Here is a 23451-nt window from a genome sequence, read left to right as displayed (position 1 = left end):
ATTTATTTCTGTGATCAGAGCCCCCCCCCCCAATAATTTTGACAAGTCGGCGCCCCTGCTACCAACAATGGTTTCGGCGGAAACATATTTGTAGCGAAAGTATACCAATGTACACCATAGCACCGCCGAAAAGTCAGACATTTTCAACCGCAAACAAAAATGTATAATTACTCTACTCCGACTCTTTTACAAATGCCACTCAGACACAGGTACACGCAGATTCCCCCCCCCCCCAAAAAAAAAGCTGCTAGACTTTTAACTTGCACGGCGTAGTTCAACCAGCATGTTTTGACAAGTTGCGACGAGTTGTTGTGGGTTCTCCGTCATTGTTTCATGAATTTCTGTTGCAATTTTTGGGTGGATGCGGGATTTTTATTGAAGTTAAGCTGTCAGCAACTCTAGTGCAGCTGGTGCTGTTACGAAGCATAAATTCATAAAATACAAATAATAGAGATGCAATAACTTTTCACGACTATCCATGCTAAGAGATTATAATTTGCGATTCCAGCCATTTTATTTTTATTGTAAATAACGTAAATAAATTCCAGATAGTATTCGAATGTAACGAATGTAAAACTGCATTAGATCGAGAAAAAAATAGTCTAAAATACAGGCTATTTAATATATCGAATGAACGGTTCCACGGTTTTCAAAATTCCAAGAATTGGAGGATTAACATGAGACGAAATGACAGAAGGCTGTGAAATTGGAAGAGGAGTACGACAAGGATGCTGCCTATCGCCTACTTTGTTTAATATCTATTTAGAAGATGTAGTGAAAAATTGTTTCCAGGGAACATGAGGTGTCAAATTGGGAGGAAGAAGAATAAACTGCATAAGATTTGATAACCATAAATAGTATGTTAGAAGAGTTAAACAGCAGCTGTGAGCAGTATGGGATGAAGATTAATGTAAAGAAGACAAAGGCAATGGTTATAGGACGGAAACCAAGGAATATTAATGTGAGAGCAAACAGTGAAAGAATCCAGCAAGTGGATAGCTTCAAGTACCTCGGATGCACTATAAGCAGTGACATGAGCTGCAAACAAGAAGTGAAAATGAGAATCGCAATAGCAAAAGAAGCTTTCAATAGAAGAAAAAATGTTTTTTGTGGACCCATGGGCATAGGTCTAAGGAAGAGATTAGTGAAATGTTTTGTGTGGAGTGTAGCAATATATGGTGCAGAAACCTGGACGTTGAGAAGAAATGGAGAGAAACGACTCGAAGCTTTTGAAATGTGAACATGGCGAAAAATGGAGCGTGTAAAATGGACGGACAAGGTAAGAAACGAAGCCGTACTGAAAAGAGTTGGTGAAAAAAGATCTATACTGGAGACCATCAAGAAGAGGAAAAGAAACTGGTTAGGACACTGTCTAAGAAGGAACTGCCTGCTAAGGGATGCCTTGGAGGGAATGGTTGAAGGAGGAAAAGTCCGTGGAAGAAAGAGATATCAGCTTATGGATGATATTAAATTAACTGGGTCGTATGCTATTACGAAGCGTAAGGCGGAGAATAGGGAAAGCTGGAGATTGCAGTGAAAAACCTGCCAATTAGGCAGAAAACAATGAATGATTGAATGTGTGGGACGTCAGTCAGCATAAACTTTATAACCAAAATTTCCCCCTAACTTTGTGTGTAAAAGTTAATAATTAAATAGAATAACTATGCATTTAAGTGCACTGTATGAATTTTTTTAAAAATTTTGAAAAACAGTCGTGCTGGATACACTCATCTGGTGGATCGAATAGAATATTCTCCCCAAGCTTATAATAATAATAAGATGATGATGTAAAATATATGGTAAATATTTGGAACGCTGACTAACAGATGGCAGCACTATTAAAGCGCGGATTTGGTTTCGCTTAAATGATGTAAATAAGACAAAGGAAAGATGAAACTAGATGTACGTATGTATTGTTAATATATAATTGAGGCCTGAGATTGTGGTAATAGGACAATAATGAATTATGAAGAAGGGAATAAGAATGGATGATAACAGTAATAATCACATACGTTACGACCAGAAGGTTAAAGAAGTCGAGAAACGATTTCAGATTTGGGTCTTTACTCTGTGGTTGGGAAGGAGATTTTCCACCTGAGTTTTTGTTTGTATTCCCATGGTTTTGCCAAGTCCTAGGCTGCACCAAAGTACAACGAGTTGTGCATTATATGCGGCACCGGGTCGAGGAGCGCGTGAAAGGACGTGAACCTTTGACTGTCCTCTTTGGGTTGTTTTCCCCTGGTTTTGCCAAGTCCTAGGCTGCACCAAAGCACAACGAGTTGGGAGCGCGTGAAAGGACGTGAACTTTAACTGTCTCTTTTGGTTGTTACGTATAGTTGGCGGGGCAGTGATACAGATGCCTAAGAAGCGTGTGAAGCGGGCTGGCCGCAAGACACGTGAGAGCTTATTGGCGCAGAGCAGAAAGGAAGGCGGCGAGATAATTCTGCCACCAGCATGGTTCCGGATCCATTAGGATTCTCTCTAAGGAAGAGAACAAATTCAAGTTGATCCCATTAGATACTGTCGAATTGCCAAGGGATATATATAAGGGTATCAAAGAAATCGACCCTAAGGATCCTAGGTGTGAACCTCAACAACAATAACCAGAAGGATGTCCTTGTAAATAGTTCAACTAGTTGTCAGCGAATGTGACAATTACCTTCAAAGATATATCTATATAGGGTGTATCAGAAGTTCCTTACCACCCCTTGTAAAATCCGCAGTGATGTATTATCATGGAATTTGATATGGGCGATACAAAATAGGCCTAGGGGGACATCTTTTGGAGTATGTCACGGGGACGGCCGCCATCTTGGTTCCGCCATCTTGAATTCAACTTTTTTATTTGAAATGAAGGTGGGTGTTGTGATACATGACCATAGGCTAGAATTTCGTCAGGATGTCAAATCTGAAATCAGGTTTCATGTAACTCCATTTGGTGAAAAGTTATTGGCAACTGAAAGTGATGTTTACCTGTTTGTTGCAGGTGGTGAACCATGCCGTTCAGCACCTGCCGTTACCAACTGACGAACGCATCCAGATCGTCAAACTGTGGGGTGGGAGAGGTGCCCGTGCAGTGGCGGCCGATTTCAACCTGCGTCATCCAGAATGTCACCCTGTGTCACATGTTGCAGTGGCACAATTATTAACCAAATTCGAGGAGACGGGCACGGTCTTGGACAGACCGCGTAGTGGACGACCGCGGACAGTCACGGATGAAGCAACAGCTACGGCAGTGCTGGCCTCCTTCTCGACGTCACCGCAGCGAAGCACACGTCGTATAGCAATGCAATGTGCTATGAGTCACAGTTCAGTGTACAGGATGCTACAGAGGCACAAGTGGCATCCGTATAAGGTGCAAATGCAGTAACACCTCTCCGAGGACGATCCAGATCGCCGCGTGCAGTTTTGCGAGTGGGCTATCACGAAATTACGGCTAAATCCAAAAGTCGCTATGCAGATACTACACTCCGATGAAGCGAACTTCTACGTAAATGGGGAGGGAAATAGGCAAAACATGCGCTATTGGTCGCATGACGACCCCGCATGGACAGATCCCTCCAACATGACCGGTGCAGCCAGGCATATGGGTAACACGGATAATCGGTCCTATTTTCATTCAAAGAAATTTAAATGCGGAACGATACCTGGAGATGCTACAGGAACAGATACTGCCAGCTCTGATGTCGGAATATGGTACATTTCCCAGGTTTTTCAACAAGATGGTGCGCCTCCCCATTATGGCGTCCATGTGCGTCAGTACCTGGATGAACAATTTCTTTGGGTATGGATTGGTCGACGTGGGCCAGTTGAATGGCCCTAAGATCACCAGACCTAACTCCAATTGACTTCTATCTTCGGGGACACGTTAAGGCTATGGTGTATGGTATGAAAATTCGTGATCTTCGTCATCTGGAACAACGTATCATGGCTGCCTTTGAGCAAATTTCACCAGATACCTTGCTCGGTGTCCACAGACATTGGGAGAAGCGTCTGCACACGTGCATTGCCCAGCACGGACAACATGTGGAGCACATTCTGTAACAGATAAACATCACTTTCAGTTGCCAATAAGTTTTCACCAAATGAAGTTACATGAAATCTGATTTCAGATTTGACATCCTGAAGAAATTCTAGCCTATGGTCATGTTTCGCATGACTCACCTATCATTTTAAATAAAAAAAGTTGAATTCAAGATGGCGGCCGTCTCCGTGACATACTTCAAAAGGTGTCCCCCTAGGCCTATTTTGTATCGCCCATATCAAATTCCATGAAAACACATCACTGCGGATTTTACAAGGGGTGGTAAGGGACTTCTGATACACCCTGTGTGTGTGTATATATATATATATATATATATATATATATATATATAGTACCCATACGCCCGGCGTTCCCTGATTTAAAATTTTAAAAATGCGTAAATGCTGTAAATATAAAGTAAAACGTGACTAATTATATACATGTTTGCTGCTTGCCGGCTTGGTTTGGCGTACGGGACCATGCCTTCCTGGAGACAGAGAGGAGGAGGGAAAGCTTGTTGCTTGGATCTCTACAGCACGGACGAAATGCTCTCGCCATACGCGGGCGTACGGAGCACCTGATTGGTTCTAGGGGCCATGTGACCTTTCCTGCCTTCCGATTCAAGGCACTGTACTTCCGATGCAGACAACAGAAGTAGAATTCTTACCCGGTTTTTCGCGCTCGTGCCCATAGACAAACCTTGTGCCTCTGCTCGCCCATAGACAAACCTTGTGCCTCTGCCTCTGTGTGATGCTACAATACGCAATATTCACTGACGTATCTTTTAATTGTGTAATTTATCGCAAGAACAGTGAAGTGCATTAAAAACTAAAAGAACAAAACAGTCTTTGTCAAACAAGTTGATAAAGTCCTCGTGGTAGAAGTTCAGCCTGTGGCTGATCAACAACCTAACCCGCAAAACTATTTATTTAAAAAAATATTTTTTCGTTAGTATCTTACTGCCTAACATTGTGCCAGTGGAAATGTTTAGCATTCGTTTCAAAACTCTTAACATCGTATGATCTCTTGACAAAATTATTTTAAAATGTCTATCAGCATTCTGAAGATGCAATAAACAGTGGTCTGAAACTCTGAATTACTAATAGGCACTGTTACGTCAGTAGAGTGTACGATTGTACAGAGTGTTTTGCACAGCGCGCTAAGACGCCAGAGGTTTCCTGTTTGAATCCCGGCCTACGCATGTTTGTTCTTTGTGAGTGTGACTTCATCAATATCTTCACTCATATTCATATTTGCGATTAGCCAAAAGTGGTAGAAAGCGAAGTAAAATAAACCAAATCAATCAATAGTTGTATCATCCACAACAATGAAGTCTACTGTTGTTCTAGAGGCGCTTGTGATTCAGGTAGGTTTTTAAAATTACTTGCGTCATGCGGAAAGGTTTCCTTGATTATAAAATACTGTTTTGCTACACATGTGTTATACGTGCGGAGCAAAATACTCCGAATGGTGTACGGTGTTTCTGACTTGAGCAATCTAATTAAAAATGGTATAAAACACCAGTGCTCCAAGCATTTGTTGCACACTGAGGCATCTTATTTTCTAGATAAAACAAGCATGGATCATGTTTTATCGGAACCCGGCTGACTTCATGTAATAAACACAATGAGATTGTGATTTTAAATAGACAATACATCAATACATATGTCGGCTAATTCCATAAGTAAACTCTTAAGCAAAAAAAAAAGGCCTACCCTTCCTTCGGATTTGGCGTTCCCATCCGAAATGCTCATGCTACGCCACTGATATATATATATATATATATATACACACACATACATACTATAAGAACAAGTATTTCCTATATTGGAAGAAGAAGCCTTCCTATTTTGATTCCTGTATTATACGAAGAAGAAGCCTTCCTATTTTGATTCCTGTATTATAAGAAGAAGTAGCCTTCCTACTTTGATTCTTGTATTATAAGAAGATGAAGCCTTCCCGTATTTTCTGCATTCATCAACAGAAGTTTATCTGTAGAATAAGAAATAGGAGATTTTGGAAGATTGACGTCGATATACCCTCAAAGATATATATATATATATATATATATATATATATATATATATATATATATATATATATATATATATTACAGCTTATATATGATTACGTGTATCAGACAAATGTAATTTAAGGATACAAGAATATACGGTGTATTGTACTCTCAGTAGTGAGTTAAATAAGTAGTTTCCCTTCATTCCTTAAGGTTATTATTCTGAGTATCTCATGTTTTACCATGGCCTAACCGGACTGGTGCTACTCTTGGGAAGTTGCATAGTTATACTGTAGCTGTAACAGCCATAATAATTATTTAGTTATTAACTGTAGCAATAACAGCCATCATAGTTATTACTGTAGATATAATAGCCATAATAGTTATTAGTCTAGCTATAACAGCCATAATAGTTATTACTGTAGCTATAGCAGCCATACCATGATTATTGTTGTTGTCTTATTATATATACTACTCAAGTTTCATCTACGGCCTAAACCCAACTTCCCTTACAAAAAGGCATTTTTTGAGAGGCATTTGTTGAATCTACGCTGCTATTCTTGCGGGCAGCCTCTATTCGGTTGAACGCAATTTCCTTGCGCCAACATGACGCTGGAATGCACCTGCACTACACCTGGTGTGAAAAAGTGTCAAAAGTGCCTCCACCAGGGATCTAACTCGGAAAGCACCTTGGCGGAGACCAGCTTTACATATAGAATGGTCACTGGTTTTACGAGAGTAATCAGGTTCTTTAGTTCTGAACGTGCTTGCAACCAGCATAGTTCATAAATATTAAAATATGCCGTAAAAAGTTTAAAAAAAAATCAATATAGTTGCTTAACACCAGCCACTTCTCGCGTGCGTCGTAAAACAAAGATACTTTCGCAACCTTATATTTGCAAATGGGTTAGTTTATTATTATTATTACTATTTTATGAGGTAGGTTCAATTACTCTCGAGCTCCTTGCAAACGGTCAGGAAGGTCTATTGCATCGTAACTGTGTCTTTAAAACTTGCTACATATTCCGCATCACGTCTGATGGAAAGGGACGAAAATAGGGTCAAATCCACGAAGCGGTGGTCTGGGTACATTTCATCATCGATCCGAACAAGATGCGTGTGTTGGAACACGCCAGAGGCACGCACTCATTCATAAACCGATTTACAACCTCAAGGTCACGTTTGGTGTGCTTCAACGTCCCTCTGTGGCACCCTCGTGCCGGAGGAATCTCAACAACTCCTAACAAACCGGTGTTTTATGTCAGACAAGTACCTAGAACCAGTGGCGTGCTCAGAAAAGAGCTTGTGGGGGTCATAACCCCCCTCCCCCTTTAGCCCAGTATTTCTAAGAAAGCAACGTCAAAGGTAAGAAAAGATGGCAAAATAGGTAAGGGCGAACTACTAAATAAAGTATAGGTAAACCCCCTCCCCCCTTTCGAAAATCCTGGGTACGCCACTGCCTAGACCTATGTTTTGGGAGAGGTCCCAACCAGCTGTCTCGTGTAATAATAATAATAATAATAATAACAATAACAACAACAATAACAACAACAACAACAACAACAACAACAACAAAAACAAAGAAAGGTTCATACGATCAGCATGTCTGCGGCCCGCTTTAGTCGAAAGCATTTTCCTTAACATTTATGCCATGGCAAAAATGCTACCGTGTAACATGAAAAAACCTTACGGCATATTTCATGGCATTTTTCAAGGCCAGAATCGGTCCTAGTTCCGTATAATGTTTCGTAGCATATCCAAACAGAAGCGACCTCTAGGTCACGAGTGCAAATGTAATGGCGACCGAGTTCGATGTAAACAATGTATCACATTTTTAAAAGCCGATAACTATTCAACCGGAGGGAAATATAGTTTCCTATGAAAAAGTATTAGGTATAAATCAATGACGCAGCTTAAATGCCTACTCCATAGCGTACATAGTACACGTATGGAAGAATTAGTTGTTTTAATTGTAAACACCGGGCACTAGCTCATCTTGTATGTCTTTCGTGCTGTATATACAAGGTGCGGTAGAATTCATTAGACAGTTTGAAATTAGCGCCATTCACGTCTGCCGATAGATAGCGCTCTGTTTCACTCGTTATTTAGTGAAGCAGTTCAAAGCCGTCAGTAGGCATGGTATGGTTCCAAAAAGATGGCGCCACAGCGCACACAGCGCGTGTCTCTTCGTGAGATGTTTCCGGGGAGAGGCATGTCACGTAATTGTGACTGCACGTGGCCTTCACGCTCGCCAGACTTATCGCATCTCCATGCGATTTTTTCTTGTGGGGATATTTAAAACAAAAGGTGTACGTGAATCCACTCCACACTACCAAAGAGCTGAAATTCACAACATTCCACTGGAGATGCTGCGCAAACGATGGAATCGGTTATGCAGCGTGCAGAGATATGTTTGCAGAACAATGGAGCTCATCTCACTGACATTATTTTCAAATCGTAAACACCGAATGAAATGCTTTTGTATGTACCTTGCAGCAATATAAGTGTTTGATCATCAGTTTATTACAATACATAGTTTTGGAATTTCAAACTGTCTAATGAATTCTGCCGCACCTTGTATGATCTTACTAACGTCCTCTGCACGCTTCACATCGAAATCGCTAACCGGAATGTTGCAGAAAATGCTTCCGTGTAAAGTCCGTGTCTGCTTTAAAAATGTTATAAGTTTTTTGGTAGCATATATACTAGAAAAATGCTAAGAGAAATGGTTTCGTCTAAAGCGGGTCTAATAATAATGTTATTGCTAATAATAATAATAATAATAATATAATAATTATTATTGTTATTCAACACTAATAACACATTAACAATTAATATTTATCGGTTTACCACTTATCACCTTAGAAGAGAACATATATATATATATATATATATATATATATATATATATATATATATATATCGTTTTTCAGCACGACACATCCGCTTATACGAAATCACTGACAATCAAGGCAGACACCCACCTGCACATTATGACGGGATAGATATGTTCTCGATTAACATCATGTTGATCAGAGCTCTCTCTCTCCCTCGGTGTGCTTATCGAAGAGAAAGTTGAATAAAACCTTGGCTTGGAAAACTACTAAATGCGCAATGCACTTGATTTGAGAGGATACGCACATCCGATTTCGCCGGCAAGCAGATGACAATCCAACCGCTAAGCGGGACGCGTTCTAGCCGCACAATAAATGAAGACACTGTATTTCAAAACACAGACACACACAATCAAATTGATGAAACATACTGTCGATTCAAAAATATTCATACAGCAAGAGTAATTACAACAGAAATGTACACTCCACACAAAAAGTTTGAAATACTGTTATATTGGACACAAAAAGATTTCAATATTGTAGGCACTAGTTGATAGGCACGGTGGCATATCTTGGTGAAAACACAAGAACGTCCAGCAGACAGACAGATACCATGTGTTGTTGCATTTCAAGGCTGTGCTTATCACCTAATGCCTAACATAAAAATATTACAAAATTTCTTTGGTTGGTATCGATTGCCTAACGTTATATTCTACCCTAATCACACTTTTGGGTGAGTAAATTCATTGAAATTATCTACTAAACGATTTATGCACAGAAACACACTTCAAGAAGTTCCCACTGCGCCGATAGTATAAAAGAAGTGTGAAAAACGCTACAATTATCATGCTTTACATATACCCCACTCCACACTAGATATTGCCTTGGAGTGTGCGTGACAAGTTTTAACCACTACAGTCCCGTCTCAAAGTTTCCAAATCAGCTACTTTTCCGGTTTTGTGAGAAATTTGTATCCTTTAAACTTATGAACAAAGTTCTTTGTAATCGAACTGAAAGGTAGGAGTCATAAAATTTCCTTCTTCCATATTTCCTGCTGCAATTTCCAAATTCTTAAGTTCGTGTCAACAGGAAAAGAAAACTCAACCACGCCTTCTGCAGCATTAATAGATAATTGTGAGAATTGGTACGCTTAATGTTTACTAGTATAAATGCTATGTAAACGCTTCGAAAATACATTAATCTAAAAGTAGAATAATTATTTAAATAGATCGGGTCTATTGTTTTGTATGTGTGACTCTGCCATGCAATGCGTATATTAGATTATCTAATTAAACCTGTCATATTTCCAACCAACAACTTAAGCAGTACAAGTATTGCCTTTTCTTCATAAAATTGCGCTCAACCAAGTAGGCGCTGTACGTAAGAATAGCGGTGTAGATTCAACAACTATTCTCAGAAGTTTTCTTCAAACAATTTTATGTATTATATACTTTGCAACTTTGTAGTAGATTAGTTTGTGAAAATAAAATTTTCGTGTGTAGAAACCTTTTGTTTCACTTAAAAACATGTTAAAGGAAATCCTTTCGTCTAGAGCGGGACTTAAGTGTTACTCGAGATTGTTAAATTTTTAATAAGCAGTGGCCATTCTATATGTGAAGCTGGTCTCCGTTAAGTTGCTTTCAGAGTTAGCCGGTAAAATGAAAGCTAGAATTTTTAAAAGGTACTTTATATTGTTTGGGGTATACAGCTGCTCCCTCTCGTAATCTGATACCAAATTGTTATTTTGGAGTGTGGCGAGAAGAGTGTTCAGTGAGAGTCCAAAGATGACTTCGTTGCCTATGCGAATTGTAAGTATATTATTTAATACTGTATTTGTGGTGATTAAGATGGTCTATTTACTTTTTAAATACCGTTTTAGTAACTCAATACTTAGATCCCAGGTGGAGGCACTTTTGACACTTTTCACACCAGGTGTAGTGCAGGTGCATCCCAATGTCAGGCTGTTCCTTAATAACCTGGCAATGTCTCATAGGGAAACAATGTCCTAGTAACACAGCAGTTGTGTGAAAGAAGTGATTCATCAAGAATTTCTACGCAGTAAGCATAAGGAAAAAAAGGTAAAAACAGCAAGCATAAGGTAAAAAGGCAAATTAACAAGGCGAATATTTTACGTCTGTGTGACATTAAAATGATATTCCATTGTGTACGCTCCAAGGTGTACGAGCGAGCGAAAGTTGTTCCATGCAGGACTCTAGTCCCGATCACTATTTTATGCTCATTATCAGGGAATGGATTTATATGTAAATACATATTTACTTATTTTCACCAAAATATGTAGTTAAATATGGACTTAAAACTAAAAAAAAATTAATAATATAAGACACTACACGAGCTACATAAAATATACGCTTACATTAATATTAATTGCAAAACAACACAAAATGTGTTTTCATTTTCTGTTTCAAAAACAATGATTAACAATATTTTGTTGTAAGTGTTCGAACGTGAATTTCCCTCTGTCTTCTTAAGATGAATTTATGTTGACTATCGCAAGAAGTAATGGGAGTGTATTTTAAATTTGTCAGTTATTCGCAACTCTTTCGGTCACACGGGGACATGTAGTTATTGCACGAATATGGAGCATATGTTGAGAAATGTTCTGAAATATGGAAATAATATGTAAAAATTACTAAAATGTAAAACATGAGCCAAAACCTAATACATGGGAAAATATGGAAAATAAAAACGGAATTTTTCGAGTCCACATGGCATGATGCGCAAAGATAATACAAAATATAACTGATTTCAGCTTCATACATACATATGTATTTATATATTAATTCGTTGCCTGCTTATTATTAGTAGTAGTAGTGGTGTGCACATATTTTTGCAGGAGTCAACGTGAAGCTGTAAAATCACAATCTAATCTTAGTTCCGCGAAATCAAATTAACTTCACAATACAACAGCAAACAGTATTTTGCTCATATAATTTTAGGCCTGGTAAGGCTTTCGGTGAGGTCCGGACCCCCTATGAATAGCTATGTCCTTGGGTGCGGGACTTCCAAAGACGTTGGGGGGGGGGGGAGTACCCATATTACCTATCTCCTTACTTTTCAGAACTGGCCATGCCACAAAGTGGTCGGAGCACTTAAGCTATGGGCCTATCATGATCAACCGCAAAGGATTTCAAGGATAAAACAAAGTGGTCACAGAAAATCATGAAATTCCTCTGTGTATGCACAGAAAATGGTCATCTACTGTGCATAAGAGTTGGTTATCTACGTCAGTGTTTCTCAACCGCCGTGCCGCGGACCGGTACCGGGCTCTGGTATCAATTATACCGAGCGCGAGAGAGAGAGGTTCTCCTATAACAGTTGTCCTCCAAAAAATATAATTAGACTGAAATTAATAACATATACGCGTCAGATTTCTGAGTATAACAACATAGTCACTGATTTCAATTCAATTCAATTATTATTTATTAAAGGTCGAAGTTCAGCCTGCGGTGTTGACAATGTAACATGCTAATGGAAATCAGGACTTAATACATTTAATGATATTGGCCTAAGGTACAATATTTCATTAGATCCATTGACTGGCAACTAATTTAAATTAATGTTGTACTTGTGAATAAGCCTAGACATTTTGAATTTGAATTTGAATTTAAAAATTTTGGGCGCGTCAGCACTGAGGCTATTTTGCACCCGTCACACTATACGGGGTCCAGCCCCTTATCATAACAAAAATAAAAGCGTGTCTGAGAACTAAAATTTCCTTACCTTGGTTATAAGCTAAGGCTAAAAAGGGCGCTCAGCCCAAATAAGGACACAGGACGACACAGAATTATACTGGCCAGAGCCTCGTTAGTCTGTAGTCCAGGGTGTACTACGTGGAAGTGAGGTTGACTATTGGGTGCACTACGTGGAAGGTCACTTCTTACACCCCATAAGCCTAGACATATTTGAATTATTACTCTTTAGGATAATGCCGTAATTTATTTATTAATATTTAAATCCAAGGGTACGTATTAAATAATATGTGGAGTTTAGCAATTAAAAAGGTATTTTCGAATATTGTTTGGGGGGACAGGGGGATCGGCTTTTAAAGAAAGGATTTACTGGACGCGCTCTCATGCTGTTGCTACAATGTAATGGCATAATTTCCATCTGCAAGGGGCAAAATTTCCCTTTCTCGATTAATTTTTCCATTCAACTAAAAACATCATAGGTATAATAATAGTTTACTTTAAGTGCCGATAATTAATAAATAAATAATAATCTAATAAAGTAGTAGCTAGTATTTTTGTTAGTCCATATTCGTATTTACAAAAAATGTTAAACAATTGTTACATTATCAGGCCAGATGTTCCAAGTTCAAAGCAAGCATGAATGTGCAATTGTGTTTGTTTCATCACGCATTTTATAACGCTATTAACCGAATGTATACTAAAACGACGTAAAAAAATATAAATTTAAATATACATATAGGCTTAAACACAAAGGATTGGAAATATGAAGTAACAGCAAATAGTGAATATGGAAGTAGAACTTAATATAATGTGTTTTATTCAGTCTTCAAATTTCCATGCAATTTTGGTTTGTCATCAAAATTTCCCTTTTCCTGCAAAAACTGAAATTTCCCTTCATGTGGCTACACTTGAGAATGGCTACGTTATCGCAACAGACTGTGGTGGTCGAAGAGAAGCACAGCGGAAGTGGGAAAAAAGAAACCAAAAGAAAACTGAAAACCTTCCCAGGCTGCGCAGAGTCTGCGGTCAGTCTTGCTGGACGAAAACCTCAGCTGAATTTTTGCTGGACGTGCTCGCCATTCCATCCTGGGAGGTAAAAAGAAAAAGTGAGGGAAAAACTATTGCAGCATTTCCGTCGTGAGTTGTAAATTTCCCCAGAGGCGTAGATTTAATTTTCGTTCCAGAGGGCGGAAGGTTATTATGCACCGAATACCGAAACATCAATATTTCAGTCCACGTCCGTCTGTTCGCTAGGTTCATTATATCTATCTCATCCAGCGTTCTTTTCTGGGTCTGCCATAGTTCAGTCGGCAAGACATCTGTCTACTGAGCGGGCGACGCCTGTCGAGAAACTTTTCAAAGCTTCAGAATAAAGTGAAAAAATGCAAACGCTGACCAGACTTGCATATTCCAAATTCTTACTTCTTTGATAAATTCCGACTTTAATGCGTTGAAAATGCTTTCATTACATCATTACTATTATTAACTCTTCAGAAAAAAGTTTCCTGTACTATTCACACGTCAGGAATCATTCAAAGTTATTCATAACAGTTACTAAACGTGAACATGGTATACCTATTCATACATGATCTTTTATATTCATCTACATGGAGTTTGTCTTAGCTACTCTCAATTAGATTTGGTTTTGTTATCTAGTGTCGCTTTTCTGCCACTTCTGGCTAATCGATATAAGGATGAGTGACAATTTGATGAAATTGAAAGAACACTCACGAAGAACACTCATGCCCAGGCCGGGATTCGAACCCGGAACTCCCTACGTTGTACCGCGCTGTGCTAAACGCTCCGCCACGTATAGATTGACACTCTCAATTGAAGTAAAAAACATTCTAGCATACAGTAATCGTTGTGTACCGTTCGAAAATCATTATTACTGTTCATATTATTATTGCCATTGTTTCTACCGTTATAAAATTATCTTCAGAGATTGTAACTATGGTGTAAAAGCATGGGATTCTAATTAATCTTATACTAAATGCAAAGCAACGAGATGTACGAGAAAAAAACACAGTTTATTTTCAATTACTTTATTAAACTTTACACGATTCTACTCTGTTCTAGTCATAAGGATCCAGGAATAATTACTGATTCATGTCTTTTACTTGAAGGACACGTAAAAGATACTTGTAAAAAAAAGATTAAAAAAATAATACTTTTTATATTTCTTGATGGGCCTCTTGTAACAAATTGGGGTTTTGAATTGTGAAGCTAAGCAGTTCAATGTTAAGTGGCAAAAACAGAAGCAATTCAGAATTATATGTCAGATTATTGTGCATAAAAGTTGAAAGTTGTTGTGCAACATATAAATAGGAGGAGTGGTTGGCTGTAATTAAGACTCAATAAAAATAATAAGTGTATATGTGCAGAAAGAGCTCTCATCGAAGATTGAAAGTGGATATTTCTTGAGAGCTACAAGGATCCCAACTATAGAACTAGACCAAAAATTAGGTTATCAGTAAAATTGATTTGTTTTAAAGCCCACTTTACGCACAGATAAGCTAATCGGCACTGGGCCTACAGTTTAAAGTGAGATCCGAACCGCTATGTGCTTCCACCGGGTATCAAACGCGGGATCCCTTTATTACAAGGCGACGACGTTATCACTATGACATTGGGGAGGCCATGCTATCAGAAAATTCTGAAAATGGTGGCGAACTGTGATAAAAACTTGTAGATAACTGAAATAATGATGTGAACCATTCGTAGGAATATTTGACATGGTGCTGCATGCAGCCATTGCTGTGTTCAGCACTACGCAACAAGAAACTAACATTTTATTTTTCATTATTACCTAGGCATTTTCTGTGAAAATATCAAATTCCATTACACGAACGTTTAATGTTCGTCCTTGGCAAAAAAAAAATGTTTGTTGTATAATTAAAATTGAAAGTCTCTGAATACTGAAAATTTGGGATTAAAGATCGCAATTAAATTTAATTTGGGGGAGGGGCAAATTATAATAGTGATCCATCAACACTAACATCCGCATCAAATTGTTTCCGACGGCCGCCTACAATTTTCGTAAGAATGGTTTACTTTGAAATCAAATTTGCTTTAAAATTATCTTTAGACCTGCGCAAGGCACTGTGGAATATCTCAGTCAAATGGGAACATGAGTTTCATAATGTTTGTATTGCTATTTTATACATTGTATTTGCCTTGAAAAGCTAGAAGGAAAAATTTTAAAATATATGTCAGTTAACCCCTGACATCTTAGAACTCCAACTTTCAAAGCGCAATATTTTGCAGTTAGGGTATTTGCCCTTAGCACATGGCTACATAAAAGCTATCACTAATTTCATATACTGGTAGAAGTTGGCGTAAAATATACAAGATTCTAACGTTACCATTTAACAGTCTGCCTGCTAATTTATAAAAAACTGAAGAAAACAGTTTTCTTTAAATTTAAATGTAAGTATTTTATAGTGCATAAAGCTTATATTATGATTATAAATTGTCCCGCACCGTGTTCGTGCGGCTTTGGGCACGGGCTACGGGACGCGCGCTGGTTCGAATCTCCTGAGGGAAAGCGTAACTCTAGACTGAGAATTCGTCGTGCTGACCACACGTCACCCCGTAAGTGGTTGGATGATATCCCACCTCTGCTGAGGCATGTAGGGGTGAGGCCGGCAGTTGGTAGATAGAGACCCTGGCCCTAAAGGGCTCTTACGCCATGGGTTATTGTGATTATTAATTACAGTTGCGTGCCACATAAATATATTTTTAAAAAGGAATCATTAAAATAGCATTAATTTAGGGAACTATGTAATGGCCTTTAATAAGGAGAAAAATATTCGCCTTGGAATCAAGAGGTCCTGGGTTCGATATCCGGTAGAGGCACATTCCACAGTGATTCAGATCTCCTTTAAACTGTATGTTCAGTCCCGATTAGCCTATCTGTGCATAAAGTGCACTTAACAATTCAGTACGCAACAAGAAACGGATATCAAGTCTGAGGAAAAAGTGCGAAAATCTAGAAAGAAGATGCAAAAAAAGAAAGACGAAACGAATACAAATGAAAGGAAGAAGGGAAGTGTAATCAACCATTTACTTTATTCCAACTCTCCTTGAGAGCGGTCATGATTGCGGAAGTAGGCGAATATTGGCATAGGCGGATGCAGAAACTTTTCCTGGGAGGGGAAACCATGCACGAAGTGCCAATGGAAATTCACTATGCAGATTTTCCTAGATATTGAAAACAATCCTCAAGGATATATCAAGCATATCACATTCGAATCAAAACAATTACGAGCTCGATTTGTAGCCAGAAAAACTAATCGCAACTGGACCTTCAAAGCAGGGTTATTAAAGGTCCGAGAATTTTAGATAAATACAATTCCGGTCCAGGAGCGTAAATGGGTTCCGGACCGTAAATAACTTAAAATGTAAAGTATATTTCAATTTGGTCCAAGAACCTTTTTCCAGATCAATTTAAATACTGTCCAGGAACCTTTTTTTCCGGATGAATTTAAATTCGGTCCAGGAACATTTTTTCCAGATGATTTAAAATTCGGTTCATGAACCTTTCTCTTCGGATGAATCTAAATTTGGTCCAGGAACTTTTTTTTCGGATGTATTTAAACTTGGTCCAGGAACTTTTTTTCCGATGAAATTAAATACGGTCCAGGAATCTTTCTTCTGGATCAATTTAAATATGGTTCAGGAACAATTTTTTCGGCTGAATTTAAATTCGGTCCAGAAATCTATTTTTACGGATCAATTTAAATATGGTCCAGGAACCTTTTTTCCAGACCAATTTAAATACACTCCAGAAACCTTTTTTCAGACCAATTTGAATACGGTCTAGGGACCTTTTTTCCAGACCAATTTAAATACGGTAAAGGGACCTTTTTTCCAGATCAATTTAAATACGATCCAGGAATCTTTTTTCAATCAAACAAAAAGCAACTTGTACCGAATTTAAATTATGCGAGAGAAAAAAGGTTCCGGTCCTGCAGCGGAACCCAATATAACCCATTAGAATGTATGGGTTTCTGTGCCTTTAAGAACCCTCCTTTAAAGTGGCCTCCGAACCACACAACAACCACCAGGAAACGAACCCAGAACCGTTTGATCAAAAGATAGTCGATTTCTTGCTAAATATAAGATGTTATTTGTATTGGCAGTGATTAATTTCCTCAGGAAAAAGTATCAAAAACGTCGGAAATATTTGACCCAGAATGCTATCGCTTTGTGTCGGCAGTTAATGTTATTGCTTCGTAACCAAAAAGCCCCGGATTCTGTTTCCTGTGTCGACAGTGTCTAGTAATCAAGTCAAGATTAGGTATTTGTGTTGAACTGTGTTTTATTATTTTATTCTTCTGAAAAAGGATTCCTCGAACATTTTGCTTCGTTGTAATACAGAGCATTCCGTGACATTTGCTCTTAGACTCGGCGGCAAGCGGCCCGGCGTCAGCGCTTGTCTTTCCCGGTGAACGGGTCCGCGACAGTCGCACGCTACAGCCTGTTTTTCTCGCTCTCCCGGCCTTCGCTCTCTATCCCTTTCTGTTGATGTTGCAGACTGACGCCAGTATAATCCTCCCTCGGAAGTTGTGTTGTGTCGAGTCCGTGTGTTGAAGATTGAAGATTGTGACTTAATATGGCACCACAAAAAGTTTACATTACAACAAAGGATTTATCTTGTCGAGTGTTATTTCTGAAAGAGGACTTGTGGAGAAGTGCGACGACGTTTTGCAAAGAAATTTCCTGGTGTTCCCGTTCCACATAGGACCACTATATTAAACCTCGTAAAAAATTAGAGTAACAGGGTCAGTTCTGAATAAAGGTGGAAAGAAAAACCCACGTGTAGTTACTGAGGAAAAACTCGATGAGATAGGACAAAGGTTAGAACAGTCTCCTCGGAAATCTATCCGCCGCCTCTCACAAGAAATGGGTGTTTCAAAAACCACAGCATTTAGGGCCGCTAAAATTCTTAAATTTAAGCCCTAATCTAAAAAATAAAGTATACAAAGACAATCCGCACACCATACGTGAGTCAAAAGACAGTATTGTACGAGAAATCGGGAGAATTACAGTAGACGAACTTACGGGGTCCGCGACTCTAGCGACTGACGCGGACACCGTTCACGGGGAAAGACAAGCGCTGTCGCCGGGCCGCTTGCCGCCGAGTCTCGTAGCGAATGTCAGGGAATGCTCTGTATAATGCTATCTTTATTTTTTATTCATATTTAATCATCCTTTTTGGAAAGGCACGTGCGCCTCCCGGTAAATTCAGCAATGAGTATTGGGTTACCTTTAAAAGAAGTAAACCATGGTTAACAGACAGGAAAAGCTGCAGTAACACAGAAATCGAAACGCATTAAAGGCGGGGCCCATAGAAAATCGACAAGTCTTCAAGTGATTCACTCACACACACACACATAGAAAACCTTGTGAAAGAAAAGTAAAAGCGTGACAGAGGGTGAAGTAAAGAACAAGTGAAGGAAGTAGAAATAATGAGAGACAGAGAGGAAATAAAAAGCAAGAGACAGACAAGAGTAAGAGGTAAAGAAGAGAGGGAGAACGGGAATAAAAAACGAGCGAGAAAGATAAAATGTACGAAAGGAAAAGAAATAAAAAGGGAGAAGTATAGTGAAAACGAAAGAAAAAGAATCGAGAGAGAAAAGTAATGGAACGAGAGCGAGAGAGAGAGAAATCAGAAAACCTGAAAGAGGAAGAGAACGAGAACTAAACATGCGACAGAGAGTGAGAAGAAATAAAATAACAAGAGACGGACAAGAAAAGTAAGAAGAAAAGTGTGAGAGGAAGAAGAGAGATTAAGGAAAGTAAAAATCCAGCAATAAATTTACAAATCAAAAAGAAATAAAACCGGAGAAATGTAATGAGAAACGAAAGAAAAAGAATCGAGAGAGAAAGAGAAGTAAAGAAACAAGACCAAGAGGTAGAAAGAGAAATAACAAAACCAAACAGAGGAAGAGAACGAGAAATAAATATGCGACAGAGATAGCGAGAGGGTAAAGAAATGACGTATTTCTTCGAATCCAAGACGTCATCGGCCTTGTAATCAAGCGGTCCCGGGCTCGATACCCGGTGGAGGCACAAGTGGTTCGGATCCCACTTTAAACTGTAGGTCCAGTCCCGATTAGCCTTACTGTGTATAAAGTGGACTTAAAACAGCAAACCAAACCAAGACGTCATCGAAGGTAAGGTGTTTCGAAGTAGCTTCAGCTTTGGAGAAAGAAAAAAGTAGTCCCAATTTAAGGCACTCACGTGATTCAATTAAAATTTTGGGGTGCGTCGACACGTATGACCATTTTAAGGTTCCTAATTAGAACAGTATTGTAGTATTTTACACTGTTAAATTTACAGTTAATTGCCAGTACCACTAGCTTCAAGGTTTCTAAATACCTCAGCACACAGAACAACTTTACGTTTAAATGCTGCGTTATCTGAGCGACGCTTCTGTTTCTCCATTTCATTAATGACCTTTCAATATGCACTTTACAAAACTGACTCCCTAACCAGCTCTTTACTGCAAAGAGCATAAGAAACAAACCCTTCTTCCTTTGTTTCCCCTTCGTACTTCACTGCTAAAAATAGTTAGGAGGTGGGGGTAGTTGCCCCCTCATTACGGCCTCTTTGTGGTAAGCCTTGTCTACCAAGAGAAAGTAAACTGTCCTTGCCCCCCCACCCAGTTTTGGCACCCAATCGCTGCTACTGTTGCTTGTTATAACAAATTTAAAGGGAAGGTAATTTCGTTAAGGTAATCAATACCAGTAATTCGGTAATACAAACGGAGAAAACATCTTGCTTATTCCAATTGGCAAATACTCCATTATATATTACACCAACACCAGGCACGTATATAGAATTTTTTTTCGGGGAAGAGGGAGTCCTAACCAAGTGAACCAGAAATAATAATAATGTTAAAACTTAAATAATTATAATTATATAAATTAATATTAATTCAAATATGTAATTAATATTGTATTATTATATGAATAAAGATATAACAGCACGTATTCATTATATAACTTACGTGTAGTGAAGTCCGTCAAAATGTGGGTGAAAACAAGTGTCCTGGCAAGGAAATTAATGTCATATAGATATGCATTATGTGCAAAAAATATTAACCAGGAACTTTGATTTTCGTCAACTAGAATTCAATAAATATTCAATTCTTTATCATAATTAGTAGTGTGCATAAATCGTTGGTATTGTCTTTCAAGCCGTACAAGTGGTTCGGATCCCACTTTAAACTGTAGGCCCAGTCCCCAATAGCCTTCCTGTGCATAAACTGGACTTAAAAACAAACACTTCCTTCCAATAAGTTCACAGGAAATGAGTAACGATCGACTATTAAACAAAGGCTAAATTAACAATTTTAGTACTTTGGTAAATCCTCCGGGGGGTCCGGACTCCCTAGACCCCCACCCAAATACGTCCTTGTCTAACACTGATATATTTATACATATACACTCAGATTCAAGAAGCTATCGAATCGAAGACACACCTAATTTTCTCAAATTTCAAAACCGAAAAAGGTGTACCTTAGATTAGAATAAATACTGTAATCAAGAAGGAAGGAAATAAGCAAGAAGAAATATTTTTAAAAATGGGATACAAATGCGAAAAATAGCAAAACAATACAATGAATGGAACACAAATGAATTAAATTGGATACAAATATATAGAGAAGGGAGAAACAAGTAAACAATTTTTCCTTACTAGAAGGGGGTGGGGAGATCTAGTGCCCCCTTCTTGAACCTTCATGTGGACACTCATGGGCATAAAAAATTAAAAGTATCAACTTGGCACATACACCACTTACCTCCAGTTTCGGTGTCAAGTAAGGTAAGCCGTCACTCCTTGAAGAGCCTTGTCGCTGTCTTAAAAATCCATGTTTTAAAACCACCACAAACTTTCCTCGTGTTCACCAAAAAAACTGCACAACACAACACTCCCGTTTGTTCAATACGGTGCGAATATTCACCTCGGGACACAAAAAAACGCGTTCTTCACCCCATCGAAAAGCATACACTGTACTCTCGGGAAGGCAAAACGCGAGGAGTCAGCTGTTTTGCGGGCTAAAAAAAAAAAAGCAGCAGCGTGGGAACACCGCAGTACAGGTTTACTCGGAGTGAGGGGGAGTCGGGTGTAATGTGCTTTAGGGGGTTAAAGCGAGCTGCAAGGTTGCGCGTTGTGTACTAACGCAGATTCGAAGTAGAGACGTGAGTCCAGAATGACAGTTCGTGCTGCAGTGTGGCATGCAGACGACCGGCACTGGCGTGATCGATACAAGCTCCCTGCCTTCACATTCAACTCTTTCGCTGTTCCTCCCCTTCCTTCCCCTCACAGGTCGCTTCCGTTCGGACTGCAGCGCGCGAGATTATGCGAACGCTCAGCTCAACAGCTGAAAAAACTAGGCCAAGTTATCCTGAAACAATTGGAAATGGGGCATTACTCAGGCTAAGTGAGTAAGGCTTACGAGTGCAGATTGCTAATGTATGAGTAATTTCCTTAGTCTGAATGTTAGTTTCTTTAAAAAGTCGAAGTTTGTTTTGAGTTCACTTTATGCGCAGATAGGCTAATCGGGACCAAGGGCGTCGACACAGATTTCCTCTCTATGACACAACTGGGAGTAACGCAAATAACGTCTTCTCTTTAGGTACTTAAATACTCCTCCTTTACTTTGCATTACATTCAGACTGCAGCAAAATAAGAACTAGATTCCACATCTACCTGTTTTACAAAACAGATTTATTCGACATGTGTTCTTTTAGGCAGCTTTCAGACACGGTGCACGCTATGCATTGCTTCGGCTGTTTTCTTGATTGTCAACGTTGGCTCTCTCAGTAACCTTTCTTGTAGCACTATTCTGCCACGAATTAAATTGCTTTCTTGGTCTCCAAATTCACATGTTTCTGCTGATGTTTTTAGAGTAGTTAGATAACTGGCAAAGGATTGATCGGCTTTTTGACTGCACGAGAAGAATTTGTAGCGTTCAAATACTACATTTACGTAGTTGTACAACTACTTCAAAATTGTCTTTGTCTTCTTCCTTTTAAAACTTGGTCTCCTAACAGCAATATTGTCGGGTTTCTCACTTCTTTCTGACGCGATTAAATAAATTTTCACTTTTGCCAGTTCTCATCGCGAGAACTCTAAAACAGTTGGCGTGTTAAACGTTTCTATGCTTTAATACGGATTTTCTACTTACGTATTTCAACGGATCCGATTTATTTCAACTATCCAATCCCGAGCCTAACACACTCTTTTAATTACTTATTACAATTATTATATCGTAAGTACTCAGCGTACAGAATATGCAGGTCTTCATGTTCTCTTTTGGTCCTCACTGTTGCCAGAACATGATATATTGTTATCATGTATATGACCCATTATTTCATATGCATGAAGTGAACTGGAGAGTGGTATATTTTCTTGTCTTTATTGAGCGCTTCTTAAATTGACCATAGATTGCACATTTCAAATTTGAAGTAAGATTTGATTTGATTTATTTCACTTTACTTCGCGTTTTGTGCTTCTTGGCTAATTTGCGAAGATGGGGATGAGTGATGAAATTGATGAATGGACATTCACAAACAACCAAGCCCGAGCGGGATTCGAACTCAGGACCACTGGCGTCGCAGCGCGATGTACTAACCACTCAGCCACAGGCTCCAGCATTGAAGTAAGATATACACGACTGCCTGTTTAACCTTAAACCTTTAACCGTTCCTTAGTCTGCATTCATATCAGAAAGATCTGGAAGTACATTCAGCAGAGACAAACCCTATCAAAGAATACACAGGCTGTCTACAATTAACAAAAAGCAAGTTGACAAGATAAAAGATAAGTTGGGGACGAACGGTAAGGGTGTTCCGTATA

General features: G+C 38.8%; 1 protein-coding gene across 4 annotated transcripts in view; it reads right to left on the bottom strand.

Moving 5' to 3' along the window:
- The window catches only part of LOC145998732 (anoctamin-7-like), a 454373-nt gene extending 432507 nt beyond the window's left edge, over positions 1 to 21866 (bottom strand). For 3 of the 4 annotated variants that reach the window (XM_083135261.1, XM_083135262.1, XM_083135264.1), the window contains exon 1: positions 21392 to 21866. The gene's annotated coding sequence lies outside the window, so the exon portion shown is untranslated. The remainder of the gene's footprint in view (positions 1 to 21391) is intronic. The other variant, XM_083135265.1, reaches the window with a different exon arrangement.
- Between the last annotated feature and the right edge of the window lie 1585 nt (positions 21867 to 23451).

The sequence above is a fragment of the Lepisma saccharinum genome, chromosome 14 (genome assembly GCF_977018435.1).
Source record: "Lepisma saccharinum chromosome 14, izLepSacc3.1, whole genome shotgun sequence".
In the NCBI taxonomy this organism is placed as follows: domain Eukaryota; kingdom Metazoa; phylum Arthropoda; class Insecta; order Zygentoma; family Lepismatidae; genus Lepisma; species Lepisma saccharinum.
The sequence above is the reverse complement of the archived record's forward strand: the minus strand, read 5'-3'. Positions and strand labels throughout refer to the sequence as shown.